The following is a 27,723-nucleotide window of genomic DNA, read 5'->3' as shown; positions in this document are numbered from 1 at the left end:
AGAAATGGGAAAACCTGGATTTTTGTTTCATTACTTACTAGGTGAGTTAACAGAGTATTAGGTAAATCATATAATTATATATTGAATACAAAGTACTTTATAAGTATGTCATGTAATATTTGCAGCAACCCCAGGAGGTAGACATTATTGCCAAAGATTTAAACAAAAAGCTAAGCATTGTTTTCAAGGATACAGATTGTTAGAAATATTTTTAATAATACAAACTTCTACAAAGCACTGCAGTGGAGAGATGCTCATAGTACACTACTTTTCAAGCATCAGAAATTACACTGAGTTTTATATGTTTTGTAAAAAAAAAAAAAAAAAAAGGTGGGAAGAGGAGGAAGAAAAATAAATCAGAGCAGGCCTGTATAATAAGTGATTTTCAATTTGGCCTTAGGTACAAATTTATAAGGTATTGATATTTTCAATACCAGTCATGTTCTGATTGCATATTTTACAAAGCTCAAAATTCACCCAACACTGTTATTTATACAAATAAAGACACATATACATATAAACATATATTTAGAAATTTATTTTAAAATATATACTATATGTGTATATATATATATTCTAAAATAAGGACAGCTCTGCACAGATTAGAGTGCTCTTATCTTCTTGTCCTTGTGAGACTGGAAATTTAGGGAGGGTGAACACTCAGGAGGAAGGGAAGAGGGGAGAGTCGAAACTAACTCGCTGGTGATAGTCTACCAGGGAGCCCTGTAACCCCAAATGGGCCTGTCAGTGGTATTGCCAGAGATGACATACTCCATTGCCTCTGGATAAACAAACACTTCATATGGGTACCTCAGAGTCCACTTTTATTGAAACTGACTTATTTCTTAAAGATAGAATCATATTTCTTATTGTATATTTCTTTCATCTAAAAGAGCAGACCTGTACTATTTTAGTTTGCCATTGTGCTTTAGGATTTCCTATAAATTATGAGTGACCCCCTTCTCTGAGACAAACTTCAATCCTTTTAATTGCAAAGAGAAGTAAATATCAGGGCTGCAATAGACAAAAACTGATCAAAGTCTTCATATTACCCTTGACTTTCTATTTTTAATGTAGTGTGTGCATGCATGCTAAGGCGCTTCAGTCAAAGCCAATTCTTTGCTACCCAATGGACTGTAACCCACCAGGCTCCTCTGTTCATGGGGTTCTCCAGGCAGGAATACTAGAATGGGTTGCCATGCCCTTCTCCAGTGGAATCCTCCTGACTGAGGGATCAAACCCACATCTCCTGAGGCTCCTGCATTTCAGGCAGGTTCTTTACTGCTGAGCCACTGTGGAAGCCCTTTTAATGCGGTCCTCAAAATTTACTTTGAGCTCTCTGCTAGGAAGTGAATGATTTCAGCTGTCTGAGGGTCCTATGTCAAGCCTTATTAAATGCTAATGTTTGCAATGAAAAATCCGAGGACAACACGAAAATTGAACTGCTGGACAATTGTGGAGAATTTCTCTAGCAACTGATTACAACCTTTCCAAGGTCCAGTGATAGTAGAGGCTGTGGCTGATGAAGAAATCTTATTGAGACTCTCTCTAGGTCTTAATCCTACTGGCTCTTTTTGAAGGGCTCAAAAAAGGGCAAAGTGCAATGCCTTAAAAAAAGGATAAGCATTTGCTTAAATAGTTTGGGGCAACTAATATATCATAGGTGAAGTATGCCTGAGTGTGGGATTTATGTATGTCATTGATTTGTCCTCTGGAAAACATGTAAAAATATAACATGAGAGAATGCAGTAGTCTTAGGCAATCTATGCTGGGGATAGTAATTATAAGTTACTAGTATTTTCTTTTCCCTTAATCAAGAAAGAAAAATTATATGGCATGGTCATAGAAGGTTCAGCTCCATAGGTAAGCATCTCCCTGCCCCGTGTCCTAAACTCACTGTAGTACTTCAGAATTCTTGTTTTACTCATGAGAAAACTGAGGCTAGAGGGGCCAAGGAACTCACTTAGGATCATATACTTAGTTAATGGTAGGACTTCTCAGACTTTTTTAACTCCAAGATCATGTGCTTTTCCCATATATCATCTTACAGGACAAATTGCTCAGTCTTCTCAGCTCCAGCTTCTTCACCGGTGAAATGGTGATGCTATTATTAATACCTGCCTTATTGGGCTGTGGTGAGGATTAGACTTAACTGATAAAAAGTTTCCAGTTCAGTGATGGCCCTTGATAAGTGAGAGCTTTTACTATTACTAAGCTGGGAACAGGTAAGTGTCCCAAAGATAGGTGGGCAAAACAATGTCAAGAGAATCCAGTAGGAGGCCTGAACAGATGTCTATGTAGGCAGTAGGGTTCACGGCGTGTGAAAACAATAGTAAGAGCATTTAGCTCATAGAAGGGCTAGACTGAGAATAAACAAGGGAACGGCCTACTTCTGCAAAACATGAAGGCAGGGACCTTGAAAGTAGATGGCTAAACTTATTCAACCCAGAATGAATTTGACCTTGAATGAATTTTCTTGGAGAAAGTGAAAAACACCCCTGTAAATGGGCTTCCCAGATGGCGCTAGTGGTAAAGAACCTGCCTGCTAATGCAGGAGATGGAAGAGAAACCGGTTCGATTCCTGGGTTGAGAAGATTCTCTGGAGGAGGGTATGGCAACCCACTCCAGTATACTTGCCTGGAGAATCCCATGGACAGAGGATCCCAGCCAGCTATAGTGCATAGAGTAGCAAAGAGTTGGACATGACTGAAGTGACTTAGCACATAGGCACCCCTATAAATCCATTGAGACTGTTCAGGTATTTGCTAAATAATTGAAATGACTAAGTTAAAACAAATTTGCTAATAAAATAATCCAATTGTTTCTTAAACCACAAGCATGAGAACAACAGAGGTCACTTGTTTTCTTTTATCATAGTCTGGATTTGGGAGTGAAATAATTTTTAATTTGCTATTTCCTATGCAGTCAAGGCTAGAATTTTCTTTACTTTTTTTTTTTTTTATTCAGTGTAATACACGTTTGACATTTAAAAAAATGATGCTGTGTGACAGCAGCAAGAATACATTTGTATGTGACTATATAACCTGTCAAGGAATCAGCATCAGGCCTTTCTGAAGTCCTGTCATTCTCATTCACAATAAAGGCCCTCAAGCCCCTCACTGTCCTGCAGGAAAGGCTGTCACCCAGTCAGCACAAATTTCTTCTGTGTATGAGTCAGCTTTGATACTGCTGATGCATGTCAATCTCTTGTTAAATTCACGGAGGGTCAACTACCTAAATGTTTCTACTCAATGATTCAATAATAAAGCACAAGTCCCTGAAATACCTAGAGAAGTGTGGCAACTGGCATCCTTTTGATAGATGTATTAGGAGCCTGATGAATGGGGGTAGGGGCTGAATTTAACACAGATACCAATAAAAATGAAGTAGTGAAAATGCCTGTAAGTTTATTTTGTATATTTGCATATTATTCCAAAGACATTTGTTTTGATATGTTACTGGCACCTTTCTGGATAAAATGGGATGGCTTTAGGATTTATTTGAAAAGATTCAAATTGTTATTCATTGATTCATCCATTGTTCATCAAACTTTCTTGAGCCATGCACGTGCTGTGTTAAGCATTGAAAATACAAAGACAACCAAGACTAGGTCTCTATCCTTTTGAGTCTCACAGAGTATTAGTAAAAGAAATTTCATTGAATTTAAAAAACTTGTATTATTCTGTTTTTGAAGTTTTCCTTTTTCTTGATTTTTTAAAACAATTTTCCTGGCCTTGCTGAAAAGCTGTAATGGATGCAATGTGAAGTGCTTTGGAAAGCCTGGAAGAGCAGGGAAAGCAGATTATGTTTATTTTCTTCTATTCTCTCCTAGATTATATCATTCTGTTCCCTTCCACTCCTCCGTGGTCTCCCTATATATATGCTTCTGAATGAAAGTCAGAGATTTGAGACTCTATTTGTGTTAGGGTGAGGTTTGCTGGCTTGGAATTTTTTTTTTTTTTTCCAGTAGGAAATTGTAGCTCCTCAGTTGCTGCCTTCACCACTTTGATTGGGAGTCTCCCTTTATCAGTTCCTAACTTGGGGTCTAAAAATAACTCTTGCCTCCTTGGAGCCACAGAATAATTAACAAGAGACATAAAACTATGGTCAAGTTTTCCTGACACCTGTATGTATTTTCACTTTATTACCCTTTCAGTTGTTATATGAGTATATTTTATTTCATGTATTACAGAATTAATATCTGTTTGTCAGAGATGATTCTAAAGAAAATAAAGGAAATTAAAACAGAAAGTAAAAATACCCAGATAGAATCACTGCTGATATTCTGTAGACTACTCTTCCAGCCCTCCTTAAGGCACTTAGAGACACACACTTTTTTCTTAAACAAAAGTGATTTTGCTAGAAAACTTTTCTAGGTGTGGAAATGTATGGTTAACCCCAGAACATCTTTAACGATTTAAAACATATCACCAAATTGTTCTCCTGAATCAGTGTGGCAATTTGTATTCCCATTCAGTTCAGTTCAGTGATTCAGTCATGTCCGACTCTTTGCGACCGCATGAATCGCAGCATGCCAGGCCTCCCTGCCCATCACCATCTCCCGGAGTTCACTCAAGCTCACGTCCATCGAGTCAGTGATGCCATCCAGCCATCTCATCCTCTGTCGTCCCCTTCTCCTCCTGCCATAAGCATCATAGATTAAGAACATCTTAAACTAACAGAGAACCAATGGGAAATCAGAAACCCAAGGATTATCCCAAGAACCTGTAAAAATTGAAAGAGCTTACCTTTCATGTTGACTTTTAAAAATATTATCTCATTTTTGCAAATTCAGAAATACAATCACTTATACATAGTGCTAGACATTACTTTGCCAACAAAGGTCCATCTAGTCAAGGCTATGGTTTTTCCATTGGTCACGTATGGATGTGAGAGTTGGACTGTGAAGAAAACTGAGCACCGAAGAATTGATGCTTTTGAACTGTGGTGTTGGAGAAGACTCTTCAGAGTCCCTTGGATCTGCAAGGAGATCTGCAAGGAGATCCAACCAGTCCATTCTAAAGGAGATCAATCCTGGGTGTTCTTTGGAAGGAATGATGCTGAAGCTGAAACTCCAATACTTTGGCCACCTCATGCAAAGAGTTGACTCATTGGAAAAGACTGATGCTGGGAGGGACTGGGGGCAGGAGGAGAAGGGGACAACAGAGGATGAGATGGCTGGATGGCATCACTGACTTGATGGACGTGAGTCTGAGTGAACTCCAGGAGTTGGTGATGGACAGGGAGGCCTGGTGTGCTGCGATTCATGGGGTCGTAAAGAGTCGGACACGACTGAGCGACTGAACTGAACTGAAGGTCATTTCCAAAGTGAGTCTTAATTTGTTTGTCTGTCTGCATCCCAGATAGTGCTGAGCTCTTTTTATGAGTCACATTTGATCTTAGAGACTGTAAGCATTTTTATTAAAAAAAAAAAAAAGCCGCTTCACCTCCTGGTACACCAAGGTTGGCCCATGTGCTGCTATTGCGATTTCCGACAGGCAACAGCAATATCATGTTCCTTGAAGCTGTCTTCATGTGCCTTTATCCCGCTCCTCCAGTCCTCCTTGTTTGCTGCCTCCCTGATTCAAGTTGCTGAGCCATAGTTTCCTGATATCTGGCTTGACTCCATCCCCTTCTAGTATACACCCTCTGACGGTGAGTTGCAGTGAGCAAATCTTCAGTGCCTGTGCTGTGCTCCAGGCCTCAACTGCTGATAAATCTGCCTTGGCGTTTGATGTTAAGTATAGCTCTCAGATGATGACTATGTTTTTTGAAGCGGCATGCAACATTTTGATAGGCTGTGATTATAAACCAGCACCTAAAGACTAGAAACAGCAATGGGAAAGAATTTTTCATGCACAGAAGCCCGTTAGCAGTGGTTGTCCTTTTCTGCACTCATTAATGTAGAAGTCTAAAGATTTTTATCCGAATACGATCCTCAAATCAAAAAAGACAGACCAGGGCACAGTCACCCCTCAGGGTGGCTTAAGTTTGGGGGCCTTAGCAAGCAGCATTACCAAAACCTCAGCTTTTGACCTAGGATGTCCTTGAAAATATGGGTAGTTGTCTATTATGGATGTCCTTAAGAGAAAGTAGTATCTTTCTCTTAGTAGTATAGACATAGGAAACAGAGATGTTAATTGACCCCAGCAGTTATCAATACCCCTCACTTTTACTAACTACCAGGTCAGTGTTTCTGAAAGTGCTCTTCAAACCTTGAGCCTTGAGAGGTACTCCAAAAATTTTTTTTATGGTTAAAGGAATTTGGGAAATGATGTAAGTTTTATCAATATTTTGAGAGTCACAATTGACATTTTAAAATTTATGACGTCTCATAGTAATAAAATTGACTTAATTTTGTTTAACCTACCCCCGCCCCACCTTTTGTTTTTGACTATGGACATTTTATCTTCTGCAGCATTTTGATAAAAGCAAATTGAAACCTGGGATGTCCTCCCCATCCCCACTGTGTCCTGTGGCCAGTTGTTTTATTCTAGATGATTGTACCTGAGGTTCTTCAACTTGTTCTGTGTCATTGGCCCCTGTGGTAGCCTATTGCCTGAACATCTCAAAGTAAATTTTTATCTTGTTGATTTAAAAATTTTCTCTTAGTTTTTTGACTTTCAACATTTTTACTGTAATGTATTTGTTTGTGTGTTCTTGCTTAGAGTTCATTTCGCTCCCTGTATATATGGGTTATTATTTTTCAGTAAATTTGGAAAGTGTTCAGTCATTATTTCCTTGAATATATTTTCTTTTCTCTCTCCTCTCCTGCTAGTATTTCCATCAGTGAATGTGTTAGTGTGTTAATGGTACCCACCTTTCTCTGAGGCGCCATTCATTTTTCTTCATTCTTTTCTTCCCCCTCTCTATTCATCTTGTATAATCATTGCCAATCTATTTTCAAGTTCACTATTATTTTCCTCTGCCAGTTCAAGTCACTTTTGAGCCCCTACAGTGATCTTTTGATGTCAGTTATTGTATTTTTCTATTCCATTTGGTTCTTTTTTCTAATTTCTGTCTCTTTACTGATATTCTTTATTTAATAGGACATTGCCATCATCCCTTTACTTCTTTAGTAATTTTTTCTTGTAGCTCTGTGAATGTATTTATAATGGCTACTTTGAAATTTTTTTTCTTTTAAATCTGACATCTCTCACTTTGACAGTCACAGGTAGCTTCTGTTGCCAGCTTTTTTCCTAGTGTAATACTTTCCATAAGCTCATATTTTTTTGTTCAAACTGGATATTTTTGATACATTATAGCAAATATGGGTATGGTTCCAATTCCCCTGCTCCGAGCTCCCTTCTTCTTCTTCTTCTTTTTTTTTTTTAATTAATTTTATTTTATTTTTAAACTTTATACATAATTGTATTAGTTTTGCCAAACATCAAAATGAATCCACCACAGGTATACATGGGTTCCCCACCCTGAACCCTCCTCCCTCCTCCCTCCCCATACCATCCCTCTGGGTCATCCCAGTGCAATAGCCCCAAGCATCCAGTATCGTGCATTGAACCAGGACTGGCAACTCGTTTCATATATGATATTTTACATGTTTCAATGCCATTCTCCCAAATCCTCCCACCCTCTCCCTCTCCCACAGAGTCCATAAGACTGTTCTATACATCAGTGTCTCTTTTGCTGTCTCGTACACAGGGTTATTGTTACCATCTTTCTAAATTCCATATATATGCATTAGTATACTGTATTGGTGTTTTTCTTTCTGGCTTACTTCACTCTGTATAATAGGCTCCAGTTTCATCCACCTCATCAGAACTGATTCAAATGTATTCTTTTTAATGGCTGAGTAATACTCCATTGTGTATATGTACCATAGCTTTCTTAACCATTCATCTGCTGGAGAAAAGGGAACCCTCTTACACTGTTGGTGGGAATGCAAACTAGTACAGCCACTATGGAGAACAGTGTGGAGATTCCTTAAAAAACTGGAAATAGAACTGCCTTATGACTCAGCAATCCCACTGCTGGGCATACACACTGAGGAAACCAGAAGGGAAAGAGACACGTGTACCCCAATGTTCATCACAGCACTGTTTATAATAGTCAGGACATGGAAGCAACCTTCTTCTTGTTATTTGCTTATTTATATAGTGACTGCCTAGATCCCTGGGTCAGGAAGATCCCCTGGAAGAGGAAATGGCAACCCACTCCAGTCTCCAGTATTCTTGCCTGGAGAATCCCTATGGACAGAGAAGCCTGGTGGGCGACAGTCCATGGGGTCACAAAGAATCAGACATAACTGAAGCAGCTTAGCGCACAGACACGTAGTGACTGCCAGTATTATTTTAATGAAGTCTCTTTTCCTCTCCCTCCTCACACCACCCCCTAACCTACCATTTATTTATTTTTATTTGTTAATTGCTCAGTCATGTCTGACTCTTGGCGACCCCATGGACTATAGCCTGCCAGGCTCTCCTGTCCATGGGATTTTTCCAGGCAAGAATACCGGAGTGAGTTGCCATTTCCTTCCCCAGGGAATCTTCCCCACCCAGGAATGGAACCTGGGTCTCCCGCATTGTATGCAGATTCTTAACCAACTGAGCCATCTGGGAAGCCCCACCCAGTTGTTAAACTTCACTGTTGGTGACTGATTGCTCTGTTTCCAAAAACGCTCTGGGACATAAATTGCTACAGAAATGAATCCAATCAAACTGCGGCTCCTTTATATTTCCTGAGGTCAGTATTTGCTATTTTCTGTCCCTGCTTCTCTACTGCAATTTAGGCAGTTTACCATCTAGGTTAATCTTCCTTCTATCTACACATCTCTTCTGAATGCAATAAAAATGTCATTTTTTTTCTTTTTTTTTAAACAATCTGCTTCTCCCCACAGGCAAAATCTCTGAGTGAGGGCTCTAGAGGTCTGGAGTTTGGGTTGAGGTGATGGCAAGCTTCTCTCTGAGTGACATCCCTGCTCTAGGAGCTGAGTACTCAGTAGATGAGGTTTAGTCCTGAAGCCTCTTGGTTTGTTTTACCTGGTGTGGAGCAATTACCTCATGAGTAGGGGAAAGGACTTTTAGGCTCCCCATATTTTCAGCCTGCTATACCTAAGGCAGAGCCTCAATTCCATGAGTAGGGCTTGGACAGAAAAAGGGAACCTCACCTCTTAGGAGTGTTCACCTGGGGCTGAACCACAGCATCAGGCAGCTGGGAACAGGAGGAGAAACATTGAAGTCCTGCTCCTTCTGCGAAGAAGGTCCTCTGACAGGGAGTTGGGGAGAAAGGAGTCCTGTGTTCTTGACTTGCAGCAGTCTGGAATGGAGTGTCTACCTTACTGAGCTTGGAGAAGAGAGGAAGGAACAGTCTCAATTCAAATACTACAGACTTTCATCTTTTTACTGAATTTTCATTGATTTTACTGAGTTCATTAAAAAAACAATTTTTTTTTTTTTTGTTTGTACTCATGATCATTCCCAGAGTCTGTGCATGATTGTTTTTGAAATATAATTTTCTCCAGTTACACTAGGGAGCAGGTTAACAAAGTTACTTCTATTGTCATAGAATAATTTTTAAATGCATAAAATAAAACATATAGGATTACCAAGGAAATAAATTATATTTAAGTATAGTCATAAAAAGATTTAAAATTGTGAATTTAATAATAATAACTGTTGCCTGAAATCTGGGTTCACTTCTCGGTGGGTGTTGAGCCAAAAGACACAACCAAGCCAAAGACAGGAAGGAGAAAGGATTTGTTTCTTGCAGCAAGTAAGGAAAACATCAGGGATCTTTCCCAAAGCAGTGTCTCCTGGAACAACTAAATTGTGGAAGTTTTAAGCTAAGTTCAGTTCAGTTGTTCAGTCATGTCTGACTCTTTGCCACTCTAAGCTAAGGGTACATGCATATTCATGTATGGTGTGGTGGCATATGCATATTCATGAAGACACTTGTTCAGTTGTTCAGTCATCCAGTCGTAAAGAGGGAAATTGAAGGGGCTTGAGCAGAGGAGGATTCAGCATAGAACTGGAGCAAAGGTTGTTGTTGTTCAGTTGCTGAGTCGTGTCTGACTATTTGCGACCCCATGGACTGCAGCTCACCAGGCTTCCCTGTCCTTCACTGTCTCCTGGAGTTTGCTCAAACTCATGTCCATTGGTTTGGTGATGCCATCCAGCCATCTTATTCTCAGTCTCTTCCTTCTCCTCCTGCCCTCAATAGTTCCTAGCATCAGGGTCTTTTCCAATAAGTCCACTTTTCACATCAGGTAGCCAAAGTATTGGAGGTTCAGCTTCAGCATCAGTCCTTCCAATGCATATTCAGGGTTAATTTCCTTTAGGATTTCCTTTAGGAGTCCAAGGGACTCTCAAGAGTCTTCTCCAGCACCACAATTCAAAAGCATCAGTTCTTTGGTGCTCAGCCTTCTTTATGATACAACTCTCACATCCATACATGACTACTGGAAAAACCATAGCTTTGTTGGCAAAGTGATGTCTCTGCTTTTTAATACGCTGTCTAGGTTTGTCATAGTTTTTCTTCCAAGGAACAAGCATCTTTTAATTTCATGGCTGCAGTCACCATCTGTAGTGATTTTGGAGCCCCCCAAAAATAAAGTCTATCACTATTTCTATTTTTTTCCTTCCCATCTTTTTGCCATGAAGTGATAGCACTGGATGCCATAATCTTTGTTTTTTGAACACTGAGTTTTAAGCCAGGTTTTTCATTCTCCTCTTTCACCTACATCAAGAGGCTTTTTAGTTCCTCTTCACTTTCTGCTGTTAAGGTGGTGTCATCTGCATATCTGAGGTTGCTGATATTTCTCTTGGCAATCTTGATTCCAGCTTGTGATTCATTCAGCCCTGCATTTTGCATGATGTACCTTATTTTTAAGTTAAATAAGCAGGGTGACAATATACAGCCTTTCTCAATTTTTAGCCAGTCTGTTGTTCCATGTCCAGTCCTAACTGTTGCTTCTTGACCTGCATACAGGTTTCTTAGAAGGCAGGTAAGGTGGTTTGGTATTTGCATCTCTTCAAGAATTTTCCCAGTTTATTGTGATCTATACAGTCAAAGGCTTTAGTGTAGTCAAGAAGCAGAAGTAGCGGAGTCCAAACTTTAGTTGATTGATGTCACAAGGGTCAGAAAAGTTCAACACCATCATTTCTTAGGTTCCACCTGACCAGTCTGCAATCTCAGCCTGTAGTCTCCATCCTCCACATGGGTGTGGGCTTTCGCTCCTGCAGAACTCGAAGATTTGTATCAGATTGCTATATATGTCCTTTGAGGAGGAACTGGGATTCTGTTTTACCTCTGCACTATTATTTCTTGAGTGCTTTTCCTTTGTTCCTGCATTCCTTTGTTCCCTTAAGATTGTTAATTACTAAGACCAGTTCAAAGGCAAGTGTTGTGGCCAGACTTAGACCATGAAATGGCTTAGGTCTAAAATGACTTTTCTTATGTCAAGAAAGTCATTCCTGCTTCTCTTTCTTTAGGGACTCCCTACTATATCAGCATACATAACTACCTTACTTTAAAGGAGATATGAACATAAATGAAGCATGTATTTTAGAATATCTACATCAACCATATTGTGAAATGGAAATATCTATGATTACTATTGGTGGCATTTTAATACCATTGTGGGTTGTTGCCTCATAATTTCAAGAAATGATAAATTTCATTTAGAGGTCAGTGACAATAAAAATGTTACATTTTATAATCTGTATTCACCGATCCTCTGAATTTTATTCACGGTTCTCTTGGGGGTCTGTGTATCCAGGTAAAGATTACACATAAGAATCTGGACCATAACAAAATCTAGAGAAGGTCCTTGAAACAACTTGTGTGTACCGTGACCTATGAATTGCTCGGATTCTTCATTTCAATGGCAAATGAATGACCCATAGGGATTTTGAAGTTCTCTGAAGTTTTGTATAAACTTTTCCTAGAAAGCCATGACCTCTGTCTGTCACTACCCTTGAATCCTCTGTTGGAGTAAGCTTGGAAATGATGGTACAAGCATGGGCAGGGAATTTTAATAAAAACATATCTTATTTTAACAAGAAAGCTATTGGTGATTTTAGAAAAACAGTACTTAGTCTAGAATGTGCAAATCTGGGAGCTAAACTGTAAATATCAGGCAACACAAACTCGAAGAGATTTAAAATTAAGAAAAAGTATTTAAATAATTGCCTACTAAAATTTTAGTTTCCTTAGAAAACATCTTTGTGAAAACATAATTCTCCTTTTAGAAACTATAGTTCACTTACATAATCCTCTTTAAAGGGAATATTGTCCAAGTCGTACATGATGGAGAGAAAATTATTGTTTGGTTATTGCTTAGTTCAGTTTTTTATTTAAATTAATTCAGATTTTGCTTCTACCACTAGATAAAACTATTTCTAAGATACAGAGTTGCTGCTAGAATTACTTCCTCCAGGTTTTATGTAACAGCATATTGTGTAGGAAGCTTAATTAGTTCATGCTGTTTGCTTGTATCACCCTAACCAATGATCTATTATTTTTAAGAGCCAGTGGGACGAATTGAGGGAATAGTATGGAAACATATACTTTATCATATGTAAAACAGATAGCAAGTGGGAATTTGCTGTGTGATACAGGGAGCTCAACCCAGTACTCTGTGACAACCTAGAGGGGTGGCGTGGGAGGGGAGATGGAAGGGGATTCAGGAGGGAGGGGACACATGTATACTTGTGGCTGATTCATGTTGATGTACGGCCAAACCCAACACAATATTGAAAGCAATTATCCTCCAATAAAAAAAGAAAAAAATTTAGAATTATATATATGCACTTTTACTTTTTCTGCCATAGCCATCAACTATGTCATTAAAAAATTAGCAATATGTTACAAAATAAAGCAAAACTCTTATGCTATTTTACTGTTGTTCCTTAAGACATTTTGGTTGGATATAAAGGAGGTCCTCCCTTCCATCTCATCACTGTTAAATGTTAGAAAGAAGGAAGGTATCTTTTTCTTTAAAGGTCATTAAAAACCTCTTACAGCTGAGGCAATTTGAGAGTTCTCCTGTCCCTGAAGGTAGTGAGTTGGACTAGATCATTTTCCAGAGCCTCATGTGGCTGTTTTGATTTACGATTCTGTGTTCTGATATGCAAAAGCAGTTTAGTATGCTGATGTGCAAATGATCTGGCTTGAATAAATCATATCAAAGCATGCTCCCTCTTTTAGTATTTTTTTCTCTTATGAAAAGAATTTATTTTCAGAGATAGAACGAGGGACAATTATTAATGTTTGCAGAGTATTTGATGAAATGAAAAGAAGAAAAAAACAAATTTCATACTGACTGTTGAAAATTTCTGTGGTAGTTGGCATATTATTTTGTCTTTCTCTCTCTTATGGAGCTTTGTTTATTCAAGAGCATTAAAAGTTACCCAAAGAGTAATTTTGGTTTTAAGACTAGAGAACACATCTGTTCTTCTGGGACCAGAACTCTAAGGTGATTAGTGCTCCAGGGATGTATGAAACCAATGTAATGGTTTGCCTTTGCATGAGAAATCACCTTCTTCTTCAAAACCTGAAAATCCCTACAGAGTTATGACTCACCTAGCCTGCTGGGAGGGCTGTGGAGAGGATGGCCTCACACTGGGAGACAGAGATAATTGTGAGGGCCAGCAAAGTTTTAGAAGACAGGCTGCTTGGGTGGAAAGAGAAACATTAAACAGAAATACAATGGAGCTACAATAAAAATATCTGTGGATAAATTGGAGAGTAAAATAATAACAGTGTAATGGCTCAAGACTCAGACTGAAAATTGGGGGATGATACATTCTGATCCTGGCACTGTGATTATCTCACCCTGTGTGCCTGTACAGACAAATCACTTCCCATCTGAGATTCAGTTGCTGCAGCTGAATGGGTTCAGAAGGTGACAACATACCTCATGGGCATAGGCATATTTGCTTTCCTCTTATGGAGTCCCTCACTGAATTGGGAAACCAGGAGAAACACCATTGCTTCCTTACAGCTTTCTTTGTTCATTGCTACCACCTCCCACAATTCCATTTCACATTTGAAATTTTAGGAATTGAAGCTGGAGGCATCTTGCTGTGCTGTGCTGTGCTTAGTCTCTCAGTCGTGTCAGACTCTGAGACCCCATGGACTATAGCCCACCAAGCTCCTCTGTCCATGAAATTCTCCAGGCAAGAGCACTAGAGTGGTTTGCTATGCTGTCCTCCAGGGGATCTTCCCAACCCAGGGATCAAACCCAGGTCTCCTGCATTGCTGGTGAATTCTTTACCATCTGAGTCACCAGGGAATCCCATGAATGCTGGAGTGGGTAGCCATCCCTTCTCCAGGGGATCTTCCCAACCCAGAGATTGAACCCAGGTCTCCCGCTTTGCAGGTAGATTCTTTACCGTCTGAGCCACCAGGGAAGCCCAAGGATAGAAGAGGGATGATGAATATTCTCCTGAGTTTTATCTTCTGAGTTATGTGACTTTCTTCTTTCTGCTCATCAAAGATTTCTTAGACTTCCCAGCTTTTTCTCCTTGAATCAGGGTTAACTTTTCTTGCTTTAACTTTCAAGCTTATCTGTTTGTTATTTAAAGTACTATTTAAGATCACACAAACTTTTTTGAATGGGTGTTTCAAAGCTGAAAACAGAACACTCCTGATACAAACACATAACTGAGACTATTTGGAAGGAATATATACTACCTGTATAGGATGAGTATTTATTTTCTATATAAAAAATTTTATAACATGACTTTTTAAATTCTGCAACTAAACCAGTGGGGATAATTAGATAATAAATACTATTATCACTCACATTTAATCCTTCCTCCTATTGCTGATCCTAATCCTTCACATATCCTTCAGGAACTTGCTATACCAGTTTCATTTTCCCTCATAACATCCTCAAATCTTTTCTTGAATCTTAAAATATTTGTGTTAAGTGTCTTCAATGTGTTAGGCAATGGGTTGGTTGCAGGGAAAACAGCAGTGAATAAGACATAGCATCTACACTTGATTAAATTGCAGTCTAACATGGGGGAATGAGAAGTAAATAGGTATCACAAGATGGAGCAATGAGTATTTTGAGAGTTTGTGATATGCCCTAATTCTTCTGCTATGTCAAAATAACGCTCAGGATTCCTTTGTCCTAAGAAACCTCATTCAATTCTTATACTGGACACCTTTTACTACCAGATTTTCCCATAGGACATTAGCTCTTTCTCCTATTTTACAGTTTATCTCTACCATTCAGGCTCCTGCTCTCACCCATCCTACTGGTACTGATATTTATCATTGAAGAATATCTTCTAAAGGCCAAATCCAGGGTCTTTTTCTTAACCTTGTTTCCTCTTGACTTAATGAAGCACTCTTCATTGCTGACTGCCCCAAGCTCACTGACTGGATCCTTGAACAGCTGCCTAATGTTTTACATTTGTCTTTGTCCCGATTCCCTCCCAAGATGTTAATCATCGTTTCTAGCTCCAGCTCCTCTCCTGAGTGCCATCTTTCATTTTCACCTGTGCATTTCCCCCTAGATGTTCTGCCAAACCTTAAATTCATGGGGATAAGTACTAACTCATCATATTCAAACTCCAAAAAGCATATCTTTGACATGATACAGTTTCTCCCTCTCTCTCTCTCTTTTTAATCTTTAACGGTTCCTTGTTGCCTACTAAATTATATACAAGGTCTTCAGTAGACATTCAAGGCTCTATATATCCTTAAGCCATATTGCCAACGTTTTCTCCTTAGTTACTTTTCTGTACCCACCCTATCATGAAGACCAAGTTAAGAGGTGGCTGCATTTTAACAGTCGCATATTTTTCTGCTTCTGTGTGTTTGCTCATTCTTTTTCTTGGCCTGAAGTTCTGTCTACTTTCATCTGCTTCTGTCAGCATGCTGCCAGTCTTTCCAAGGCCCTCACAGTAGTCACCTGTTCCATGGTGTCGTTTTCCCTTTTTAGAATGCTATAGCATGTTTCTCCTAGAATCTCCCTCTATCATGCTTATGTATCTATGATGTGCTTTTTAATATACTATGTAATATCTTTGAGGGATGAACCTAGCATCTTGCTTTGACCATATGCGTTAAAAAATATTTGTTGAGTTGCACTTACCCCTTCAAATCATCATCTTTTCTTGACTCATCTGTTTTGGATGTATATTTGTCCCAATAACTTGCATATAGATATAAAAATATATGCAATAAATTTGAGGAGTACATAAATTTGTGACTGATAACAACATGTTGAATGACAGAAGAAAGAGCCAAAAAAGAAGATTAGATTAAAAAAAACAGGGTTAATTAGAACATTGATCTGAAAGAAATCATCGGCCAAGAAATAGAGGAAGAGGAAATGGATGGGAAGTAGGCCTATGTAGAAAGAATACTTAAGTATTTGACTCTGTGGCGAAACCAAAATGAATTAACAGTCAACAAAAAATTGTTCAGCTCTATCATTTATTAGGAGTCAAAGTAGGGAAGTCACTTAATTTCTTAGAGTATTTACTCTTTCAGCTATTAAACATTATTGAACACTAGAACTAAGTGTAAGACATTTCCAGGTGCTGGAGTTACAACTGCGAAAAAGAGTACATGGTCTCTGTCCTTATGGACTAAAACATTAGTGAAATAATAATCTTTGTCCCACATTATAGTAAATGATACTTTTTGTCTTGAAAAGTTATGATGCAGAAGGTTAAATCAGAGAAAGACAAGAGAATTAAGAGAAGAGACATAAATACTATTTGTGAGATATTAAAATACAAATAATAATGTGGATAAAAAATGTGTAGTGTATTACTTGGGTATGTTTTTGACATACTTTCACTCCTGATGTTATTTCACTTTCCCTGTAATGCATTAGGGTATGAATTCATTTATTATGCTTAGTAACAGAGCATTTTTGATCTGAAGATATATGTACTGCTTCACATTTGAAAATTTCTTAGTTATGGCTTCAAGTATTTCTACTCTTATAGCCTACATTCTTCTGGAACTCCTCTTACGTGTATATTGGCGATTCTCAATGTATCTTCCATGTTTCTTTTCCTTTTCTTTCTTTTCTTTAACATGGTTGAATTTACTGTATGTAAACTATACCTAAATACAGCAGCTATGAAATACGTATCATGGCCAGGACTGGTTCTTGTCCTTCCATGTTTCTTGGCTATTCTTTCTCTTAAAAAGTGCCTTTCTTTTTTTATGCATTATTCTGGGAAATTTGCCAGTATTTGAGTCTAAATGCTTTTGCCTTTTTGTTTCATAATTTCCTCTTCATTTTTTTTATGCAAGTTTTTCTTTAATACATCTCCTTGGGCAATCTACACATATTTATTTGAAAGTCTTTTCTATAATACACCTTTAACTATATATAATTAAAAAATAAAATTTTTACCACATTATTTCATAAAATTAATTTTGAGTGAATTTATCACTTGATTTTTTACTTTTTTGGCATTAAGCATCTTCATGGGGTTCTGGAATTTTGTTTGGTAGAGAATTTTTATAGGCATATAAGTACATGTCTTTATTTCTTCTGATACAAAAATCAATGTATGCTCCTTATAAAAATGCATAAAAGGAATATGTAATAGAAAGCAAAATTTCTAGAAATAACCACTGGGTCTAGCTTGGTTATACTCCTTTAGATGTTTTATCCCCCTGTCTGGCTAGTAACATGCAATAAAATTGCAAAAGTGATATGGTAAGATCAGCTTTTGTGGGAGACTTTTGCATTTTTTCCTGTGCCTCTGCTTCTGGATCATCCTTCACAGTCTTATTTTTGCAGTTGTTTCCTCCTAGCCATTGGTGTCCCAGCCCAGATTCAGGTCTCTTATTGGTGCTGATTGTCACTATCAGTACTGATTGTCACGGTAGTAGCAACAGTGCAGATCATGCCACTGACCCTAGAGAGGCCTTGCTTGACACTGATGATGCTCTGCTGTTCTGCTCTTGCCTCCCTCCATCTGGAGCATCTTATAAAGCTAGACCCACCTCAAGAACAAGTTGTAGGAGTTATAACAGTCCAGCCTCTGACTTCCAGCAATGACTCTAACTTTGTCACATCTTTTCTCTAGGGGCACATTTAGTTCTTATTATTTGCAGAAGCAACACTCTCAGCCACTAGTGGCTGCTTCTGGCTCAAGAGTAGAGCAGGTCTATGACTGTCCCTGCACTCTGTCTTCAATTTTCATTCTTTTCAGTTAGCGAAGATGTTAAATATTTTTATAAATTTTCCTTTGTCATTGAGTTTGAATAATTTCTTTCACATACATTCAACATGCATGGTCATTTTCAGAAATCTTGAATTAGTTAATTTAAAACGAGCTGATGTCCAGCTATACTGGCAGTCACCTAGAGAGAAAGCAGTGAAAAGATAGCAGTGTATATCTATTAGTAGAAATGCTATGGCTTGAAATTCTTACAAGGATAATTGCTTTACAGAATTTTGTTGTTTTTCTGTCAAACCTCAACATGAATCAGCCATAGGTATGCATACATCCCCTTCCTTTTGAACTTCCCTCCCACCTCCCTCTCCATCCCACCCCTCCAGGTTGATATAGAGCCCCTGTTTGAGTTTCCTGAGTCATACAGCAAATTCCTGTTGCCTATCTATTTTACATATGGTAATTTAAGTTTACATATTACTCTTTCCATATATCTTACCCTCCCCTCCTCTCTTCTCATATCCATAAGTCTATTCTCTATGTCTGTTTCTCCATTAAAAGTGAAGTCGCTCAGTTGTGTCTGATTCTTTGTGACCCCACGAACTGCAGCCCACCAGGCTCCTCTATCCATGAGATTCTCCAGGCAAGAATACTGGAGTGTGTTGCCATTTCCTTCTCCAGGGGATCTTCCCGACCCAGGGATCAAACCCCGGTCTCCCGCATTGTAGGCAGATGCTTTACCATCTGAGCCACCAGGGAAGTCCATTGACAGGTGAATGGATAAAGAAGTTGTGGTGTATATACACAATGGAATATTACTTAGCCATGAAGAGGAACTCATTTTAGCCAGTCAAATGCGTTTCTCCATTGCTGCCCTGTAAATAAATTCTTCAGTACCATTTTTCCAGATTTCACATATATAGCATATTGAAAAGCAGAGACATTACTTTGCCAACAAAGGCCTGTCTAGTCAAGACTATGGTTTTTCCTGTGGTCATGTATGGATGTGAGAGTTGGACTGTGAAGAAAGCTGAGTGCCGAAGAATTGATACTTTTGAACTGTGGTGTTGGAGAAGACTCTTGAGAGTCCTTTGGACTGCAAGGAGATCCAACCAGTCCATTCTGAGGGAGATCAGCCCTGGGATTTCTTTGGAAGGAATAATGCTAAAGCTGAAACTCCAGTACTTTGGCCACCTCATGTGAAGAGTTGACTCATTGGAAAAGACTCTGATGCTGGGAGGGATTGGGGCAGGAGGAGAAGGGGACAACAAAGGATGAGATGGCTGGATGGCATCACTGACTCGATGGACATGAGTCTGAGTGAACTCGGGGAGTTGGTGATGGACAGGGAGGCCTGGCGTGCTGTGATTCATGGGGTCGCAAAGAGTCAGACCCAACTGAGCGGCTGAACAGACTGAACTGACATTAGAATACAATATCTTTCTCCTTCTGACTCTTCACTCTGTATAATAGGTTCAAGGTTCATCCACCTCATCAAAACTGACTCAAATGCATTCCTTTTTATGGCTAAGTAATATTCCATTGTGTATATATACCACAACTTCTTTATCCATTCATCTGTCAATGGACATATAAGTTGTTTACAAGTTCTAGCTATTGTAAATAGTGCTACAATGAACAATGGGATATCTTCTTTTGGCCTCTTCTTTGGAGCCCTCTCTTTTCATATTTATTGAAAATTTATGCTTTTTAAAGCTTAATATAATTCATCTAAAAATATTGAAAACAGAAGGGAAATAAGAGCAAGACTGTAGTTTGATTTTTTTCAATCTCACAATGCTTAGAGACAAATATACACTCTCAGTCTTACTAGAGAGGCCACTGTCTATGGTTCAATCCATATCATGTTAGTGATTCATTAAGTATACTTTAAAAATCTCTGAGCTTCTTCTTCTCATTAAACAAGATTTCTCCAGTTTTCCAGCAAAAAGGGACACAATTGCTACTCCTTATCTCTGTGTTTCTAATTTCAATTTCTTCACATATATCAGAATTCAATAAACATTTGTAGACTGTCAACTTGCAAAAAGAGTGTCTGCTTTCACTGTAGAATTCTAAGAATGTGATCTATGCATTTTTAATTTCTAAAGACTTTCTAGCATTTATGAAAGAAGTCAGGTAGCTGGAAAAGTTATATCTCTGCCATCTCTCCTTGGAACTAGCCATTACAATGACACCACACAGTATTATTATGCTAGACCCAATGACTACTGTTTTATTTTTTTAGTTTTATTGAAGTATAGTTGACTTAGATTGTTATGTTAATTTCTGCTGTACAGCAAAGTGACTCCATTATACATATATATTCTTTTCCATTATGTTTATCACAGAATATTGCATATAGCTTCCTGTGCTATACAGTAATACCTTACTGTTTATCAATCCTATATATAATAGTTTATTAATATAGCTGCTAATCCCAAACTCCCAAGCCCTCCTTCCCTCAAACCCCTTCTCTCTTGGCAAGCACAAGTCTATTTTCTATTTCCATGTGACCTCTGGTTTTTGGTGTCAAAATCTGTCGATTTATTTATGGAAAGTCATTAACTGTGTTATTCTTTCCATATCTATTGCAACATCACTATTTTCCTTTTCTTTTCCTGAACAAATTCAGTTGCTTTTAACTGGTCTTCCTACCTGAGTCTAATGGTATTTAATGTTTATGAGGTCCTGGAGTTTTCTGAAAATCTGACAAAAAGTGTGTAGCTTTTTTCTTGAAAATGCACTTAAGTATGTACAGTCTACATTTTAATAAATTTCAGTGAGGTTCATAAATCCGTTAAGCTGCCATGTGGACTCCTAAAAGTGCTTCCATTTGAACTTAGTATATTCATTTCATTCACCCATTCTTTTTGCAATCAAACACTTCTGCATCTGCACTAAGGTACATAAATTTATGCTAAGCTCTGGATATATAAAGATATATAGGAAATAAATTTTCCTCTTAAGGAACTTCTAGTCAAGAAGAGGGAAGAACTATGTTCAAAATATACAACAAAGTGATAACAGTCATTTGTGTCTTTCCAAAGACAGAACATTTTGATTCTGTTAGGGATCAGATTGACCCTTCTAAAAGAATGCCTTTATTATTCTATTCCCACATTAAGCAAACTGCAATGATGCTCTATTAATGGAGAAAAATGAACAAACTTTTAAATTTGAAATCTAAGAACTTTGCTAATCAGACTCTAGTCTATTTTTGCTGTGAGCTGCCTGCAATATCACATGGGGAAAGTTAAATAAAATTCTCTGGATTTCAGTTTTCTCATCTATAATAATAATAATGATAATATCAAGAAAAACAAGAATAACGGATACAAAATATTTCATAGAATTTTGGACAGTGAAAAGTGAAAGTGAAGTCACTCAGTCGTGTCCGACTCTTTGCGACACTGTGGACTGTAGCCCACTAGGCTCCTCCGTCCATGGGATTTTCCAGGCAAGAGTACTGGAGAGGGTTGCCATTTCCTGTCTTGCATTTATTATCTCTCCTGTATCAGAGTAGCTAAGAATGAGGACTTCGGGTCAGCAGCACCTCTGATCCATTCTTGCTTTGCAAATTTTTGTCTTTATGGTTTGGGACAAGTAATTTGACCTGATTATCAATTTTCTCAGTGCACAAAGGAAATAATATGAACCCTGAGGGCTTAAGCTGAGGATTAACTCAGGTCTAAATGAGACACTGCAAATGATCTGACCATGATCTGACCATGGTATCTAACACAGTACTAGATATTATTATTACTATACATATAAATATAAAAAGTATAAGACTTTTAAAATAGATATACTTATCATTATTCACATATAAGAAAACTGAGGCTCCGATAGTTAAATAACTTTCTCAGGTTGTACAGGTACTGAGAAGTGTAGTTGGGATTCAAGTTTCTCTGACTCTAGAGGTCATGGTTAATCTAAAGCCAGGCAGAGGGTGGCATGGGGTACAGGGAGAAGAGGCAAGAAATGAGAGGGAGAGATGAGCAGCGGTGCTGTTCTTAGCATACGGCCATTTGTTCCCCTCTCTTTTCAACTTTCTAATTTGAATTTTCCACTTCAACTGGTCAGGTCTAGTCATCAACCCAGAATCACCTCACCTCTGAGTCTTTGTCTGTGCCATGTCTTGTCTCCTGCCTCTAGGTTGAGTCCCTACTCCTTCTGAAAAGCCCTGGGAGAGACTCATTGGCTTTTGGAGACTGTCTAGACCACATCTCTTGGGAGTCATCTTTTGCAGACTCAGGTTCCATAACACTTGTTTTCTGTATCACTCACTTGCTGCTCATGTTGCCCAGCTCTTTGTTGTTGCCTTTTAGGTCCATGTGTTTTAGGTCCTGGCTGCGCAAGGGTCACACCTCCTTGTAGCAGGAGCTGTGGTTTGAAATCCCAATGCCTGCGGTGCCGTCTCCCATGAACTAGTGTTCCATGCATATCTCATTGTTGAGTGAGTGCATTTCACCCTGGAAAATAATATTAAAGTATGTCTTCCTTCAGCACTCTGAAATCATAATCTCAATCATAAGGAAAATACAGTTCTATATGTGCACTGCTTCATTAGAAATATAGCTAATGTGCAGAGTAATAAACACTTTTATTCTTGTAACTGGAAGATGGATGACAAGATAATAGTGTCATGGACTTGAAGGAAATCATGGCATCAAGGGAAATGTGATGAAATGCTGCTGCTGCTGCTGCTAAGTTGCTTCAGTCGTGTCCGACTCTGTGCGACCCCATAGACGGCAGCCCAACAGGCTCCCCCATCCCTGGGATTCTCCAGGCAAGAACACTGGAGTGGGTTGCCATTTCCTTCTCCAATGCAGGAAAATGAAAAGTGAAAGTGAAGTCGCTCAGTCATGTCCGACTCTAGTGACCCCATGGACTGCAGCCCACCAGGCTCCTCCGTCCATGGGATTTTCCAGGCAAGAGTGCTGGAGTGGGGTGATGCTAGGGAGTTTATTATTTTGATCTCTTCCTTTTTTTCTTTCTTTTTTTCCCCTCTTCTGAGAAAAATGAGTTACTATAGCATTTTAAGAGTCCAGCATCCTCGAAGCCCTGTTAATGTAACAGTAACATTCTTAGCATTTATGCTGTTTACTTGCCCTATGTAACACATAGGTGTCAGACAGTGGGTAAAGTCCTTTCCTGAGAGTGTCTGATTCCTTATGCAAGATCTTCATATTTGCCTTGTTCTATGATTGGGGGAAAAAGATACTTAAACATAAGAACTCAAGACAGTTAAGTATTTTCCTCAGTGAAACTTTTATTTTAATCTTTGGGATATTGCAAACTGTAAGGGTTGCTCTTACAGTTTATGGTGAGCTTTTGACTTGTATTATCTTTGATATTTTTTCTTTTGTTCAGATTATTTTCTGTAGATAAGGAAGACAGGAAAAGGAGACTTCAAACAGATGGCAGTGGTGCCTCGGGTATGATCTTAACAACAGGCTGTGTCCTGCACTGCAGGAAATGCTGTTATTGAGGTAACTAAGCATAAGGCATATGGTCATGCCATGTTGATTTTGGGAATCAAAAAATAAAGTTTTTACTTATGTCTGACAGAAAACCAGTTTACTTAATAGTTTTTCCTTTAAACTTAAGTAGAAGAGTACAGGACTAGAAAATTTAAATTTATGTGGTTATTAGAGCATGATTACATGCTGTCTCACAGGGCAGTTTGACATTGTGCTTGTGAAATAATGCATTTCGTTTTTTGCTTTGCTTTTAACGGTCATTTCTCAGTCTTCATCTCACATGACCTTTGAGGGCATAAGACACGAGTGCTCACCCCCCTTCCTTGATGCCCTTTCTTCACATGGTTCTGTGGTTTTCATCTGGGCACACTGGCCAGTTCTCAGTCTCATTAACTGTTGCTCCCTTTTCTCCCTTCCCTCCGATTGCTGAAGTATTCCAACACACTCACTCCCTTGGTGGTTGTATCCATTCTCATAGCTGATATACCAAGTAGGTGCCAACAAATTCCAGCCCAGAGCCTGAGCTACTGAAATCAGTATTTAACAGCTGACTTGACTTCTCCACTTGGATGTCTAACAAGCAACTCAAATTAGACATGTTCAAAACTCTTCCCTTCCGAACCTGCTTCTGCTCTCGTCTTCCCTGTCTCATTTGATGTCATTTCCATCACTCCATATGATTTCCAAAGAATAACTCACCATAGTCCAATTACTGTTGACGCTTTTGAAGAGAAAGGCCATTGAGGCTAGCTGAGGCTTTTGTGTATAGGAAAGCATATAACTTCTTCTTCTTCTTCTAGGGAGCTCTCCTTTTTTATTTCAGTTTTCAATTTTTTTAATTTCAATTTTCCTTCTATCTCCTGGCCATCAGAAAGGGGGTTATTGGGGGAAGCAATAAGTCACTTCACTTCGATTCTTTGTGACCCCATGGACTGTAGCCCATCAGACTCCTCTATCCATGGGATTCTCCAGGTAAGAATACTAGAGTGGGTTGCTATTTCCTCCTCCAGGGGATCTTCCCAACCCAGGGATCAGCTGATGACTCTTATGTCTCCTGCATTGGCAGATGTGTTCTTTGCCACTTGCACCACCTGGGAAGCCCAATAATTTCATAGTTTGGTTGTAATTTTGAAATGGCACTCAAAAGTAGGAATTGATACCATAGTATTGTTTTCTTTCCAAACATGACTACAGCCTGGCAAGGCTTAAATAATTACTGAAGGATGAAAACAGTGTAAGTATTAACTAAATATTAACATGGCTACTGATGTAGTAATAGATGCTCCTATCTAATTTGTGGTTTTGGGAAAGGTGCTCTGACTCCCTTTCATAGGACTGTTCTAATTTCTGGACCTCTGTGTTTACTGCAACAGAATATGACTGATTGCTATTGAAAGCAAGCCACGCTGGGAGAGGTCTGGTAGAGCCATGTAACTCATTAGTTACTGCAGTGGTATTTTTTTTTTTTTTTTTAGCCATTTTTAGTAATCATGGAACTGAGTAATATTAAGAATAAAAGAAGCATGTCACACTGTCCTGATTTTTAAATATCATGGGCTTCTCTGGTGGCTCAGATGGTAAAGAGTCTGCCTGCAATGCAGGAGGCCCAGGCTCGATCCCTGGGTCAAGAAGATCTCCTGGAGAAGGGAATGGCTACCCACTCCAGTAAAAGTAGACTTTTCTTGACATTTCTTCCTTGTGTCATTTAATATGTTTCCTGTGCAAGCAAAGAGTCAAGTGAGCATATGTTGCCCTATTATTTAAGGACCCCTTTTCCTCTTCTTTAGAGGTATTTTCATGCAAATTGTGCTTAAGATGTGGTAGATAGTCTCCCAAAATAGCTGCACAACAATTCCTCCTTTTCCTGTGTATGCATTCTACTCCTACCAGAGTTGCAGCCTATCTCCCAAACACCCCACCCATCTTGAGTTGGGCTGGCCTTGTGACTTGTTCTAACCAGTAGAATACTGAAGACAAAAAGTGATGCTGAGCCAGCTCTGGGCCTAGTTTTGAGGGAGTGGCAGTTTTGCTCTTGCTCTTTTGGATTCCAGCTGCCACAATATAGGGAAATCCAGGCCATCCTGCCACTGAGAAGAACCAAGGTGGGGAGGCCCTGGAAGATGAGTCACCATATGGAGAAAGATACCACATGAAGAAAAACTGAGTTGTCCAGCTGACAGTCAGGACCAATTCCTAGCTGTACGAATGAGGTTTTCTTGGATGATCCAGTTCCTGCTCAGCTACCAAATAAATGTAGCTGTGGGAGGGACCCTAACCAACACCATATGGAATAGAAGAAGTAACTTCAGAATTGTGAGACGCCATAAATTGCTATTTTGAGGCCTAAGTTTTGGGGTGGTTTGCTCAATTGCAATAGATAACTGATACAAAGGACTTTGGGGCACCAAAGGATTGTGGTTTAATGTTTAATTTTGGACCTTGTTTGAAGTTATTTGGTGAGTTTCCACAAGGTTCTGAAAGTGGTTTATTCCATTTGGTAGACACTCTAACAGAGGTATTGGAGGGGTAGCAAGTGATTGCTGAGAAATCAAAAAATGGCAATGCTTCTCAGGGGTGTCATGAAGATGAGGCCACCGGTTCCTATGTCTCCGGCCACAACCCTGCATGGCCCTGTGCCCACAAGATGGAGAGGGAGATGCCCAGGGATAGAAGGAAGATGACAGATGAAGAATATATTTGCTTAGGTCAGGCATAGGTCTACCTGACTGCTGTACTGACATGTTGAAATGACAACCTTTGGTAGATTGAAGCCTAGAGATAGTAACACCCGACTCACCTGTGTGTCAGCAATGTGTAGAGGGCAGATGTTCATTTCATAGGTTTGAATATAAATCATAATTTTTTTTTTAAAAGAAGTAGTGAATATTTGAAGTTACTGGATGTATATTTCTGAACTGTTTTCAAGAATTCTTACCTTTTTATAGACTCATTTCAACTCTGCATTTGAAACCAGATGGTTTATTCTTGAACTGAAAGACTGAATATATTAACCTTTAATGTAAATGCACTTACTCATTGAGCAGTTGGTTACTCCTACATTTTTCTGCATGACCTTGGTGACAAAGAACCACTTTTTGACTCTTATTTTTTAAATGCTTACTAGAAAATTTTATTTGAGAGTTACCAAACCATCTGATTTGAATGCTTTAAAATGTGAAAGTCAGAAATAAATTGGCATTGCTAAGGTACTCTGGATGAAAGGGTTACCACCACTCTATAATCTCAAGTTGTAAAGAAACAATTTGAGTTATTTTCTATGTGGGTTGACAAGTGAGCTTTTTTTGTTGGGTTAGAGTTGGTAAAACAAAGACTTATTCAAGCTGTGAAATGCATTCAAGGGTAAACAGCAATAAATGACAAGAGGCCTGTTTTGTCAGATATGTTTTTCACTGTTGTACAGACTTCTGATTAGGGGGAAAAAGGGCTGTTTGAAATTTTGGAATGATGGATCTTCCATAATGGGGATAGGTTTTTTTGGCTGTGAAAGAGAACAGATTGGAAGCTTTATCTTGAACTGTAACGCTATCAGTCAGTTTCTCCTTACCTTTTAAATATCATGTGTTCTTAATGGTATTTATAGTTCAATTTTTTTGTGGTTTTATAGAATCTTTTAAAAATTTTACGTAACTAATATTTTCTGATTCTTGTCTGTTCTAAAGACTATATTTAAACCCACTGGAACTGTATAGCCTCACGAATGGTTTGAATTGGTTTTTGAGTTGTTAAGATATTCAGCCTTATATAAAAATGAACTTGATGGAGTTCAGTGAAATTTAATAAAGCTGTGGCCAAATTCTACTAAATATCAAAAGCTTCACTTATTGTTATTCCCTAAAAAAACTCTCAAAGAAAGAAAAGTGAGGCAAAATTACACACTCTTATTAAGTTATTATTATAGAAGGAAAGGAATATTAAAGTGCTTTTCAGGAAGATGGGGTGAAATGCCTTGGGATTGACTGTTGAATATAAAAGTGAAAGGTGAATGTAGAATTAGGTGAGGGGGAAGGCATCTTTGCAATTTGATTATTTTAATGTTGCTGCTGCTGCTGCTAAGTCACTTCAGTCGTGTCCGACTCTGTGCGACCCCATAGATGGCA

Source organism: Bubalus bubalis, chromosome 2, assembly GCF_019923935.1.
Source record: "Bubalus bubalis isolate 160015118507 breed Murrah chromosome 2, NDDB_SH_1, whole genome shotgun sequence".
NCBI classification, from domain to species: domain Eukaryota; kingdom Metazoa; phylum Chordata; class Mammalia; order Artiodactyla; family Bovidae; genus Bubalus; species Bubalus bubalis.
The sequence above is the reverse complement of the archived record's forward strand: the minus strand, read 5'-3'. Positions refer to the sequence as shown.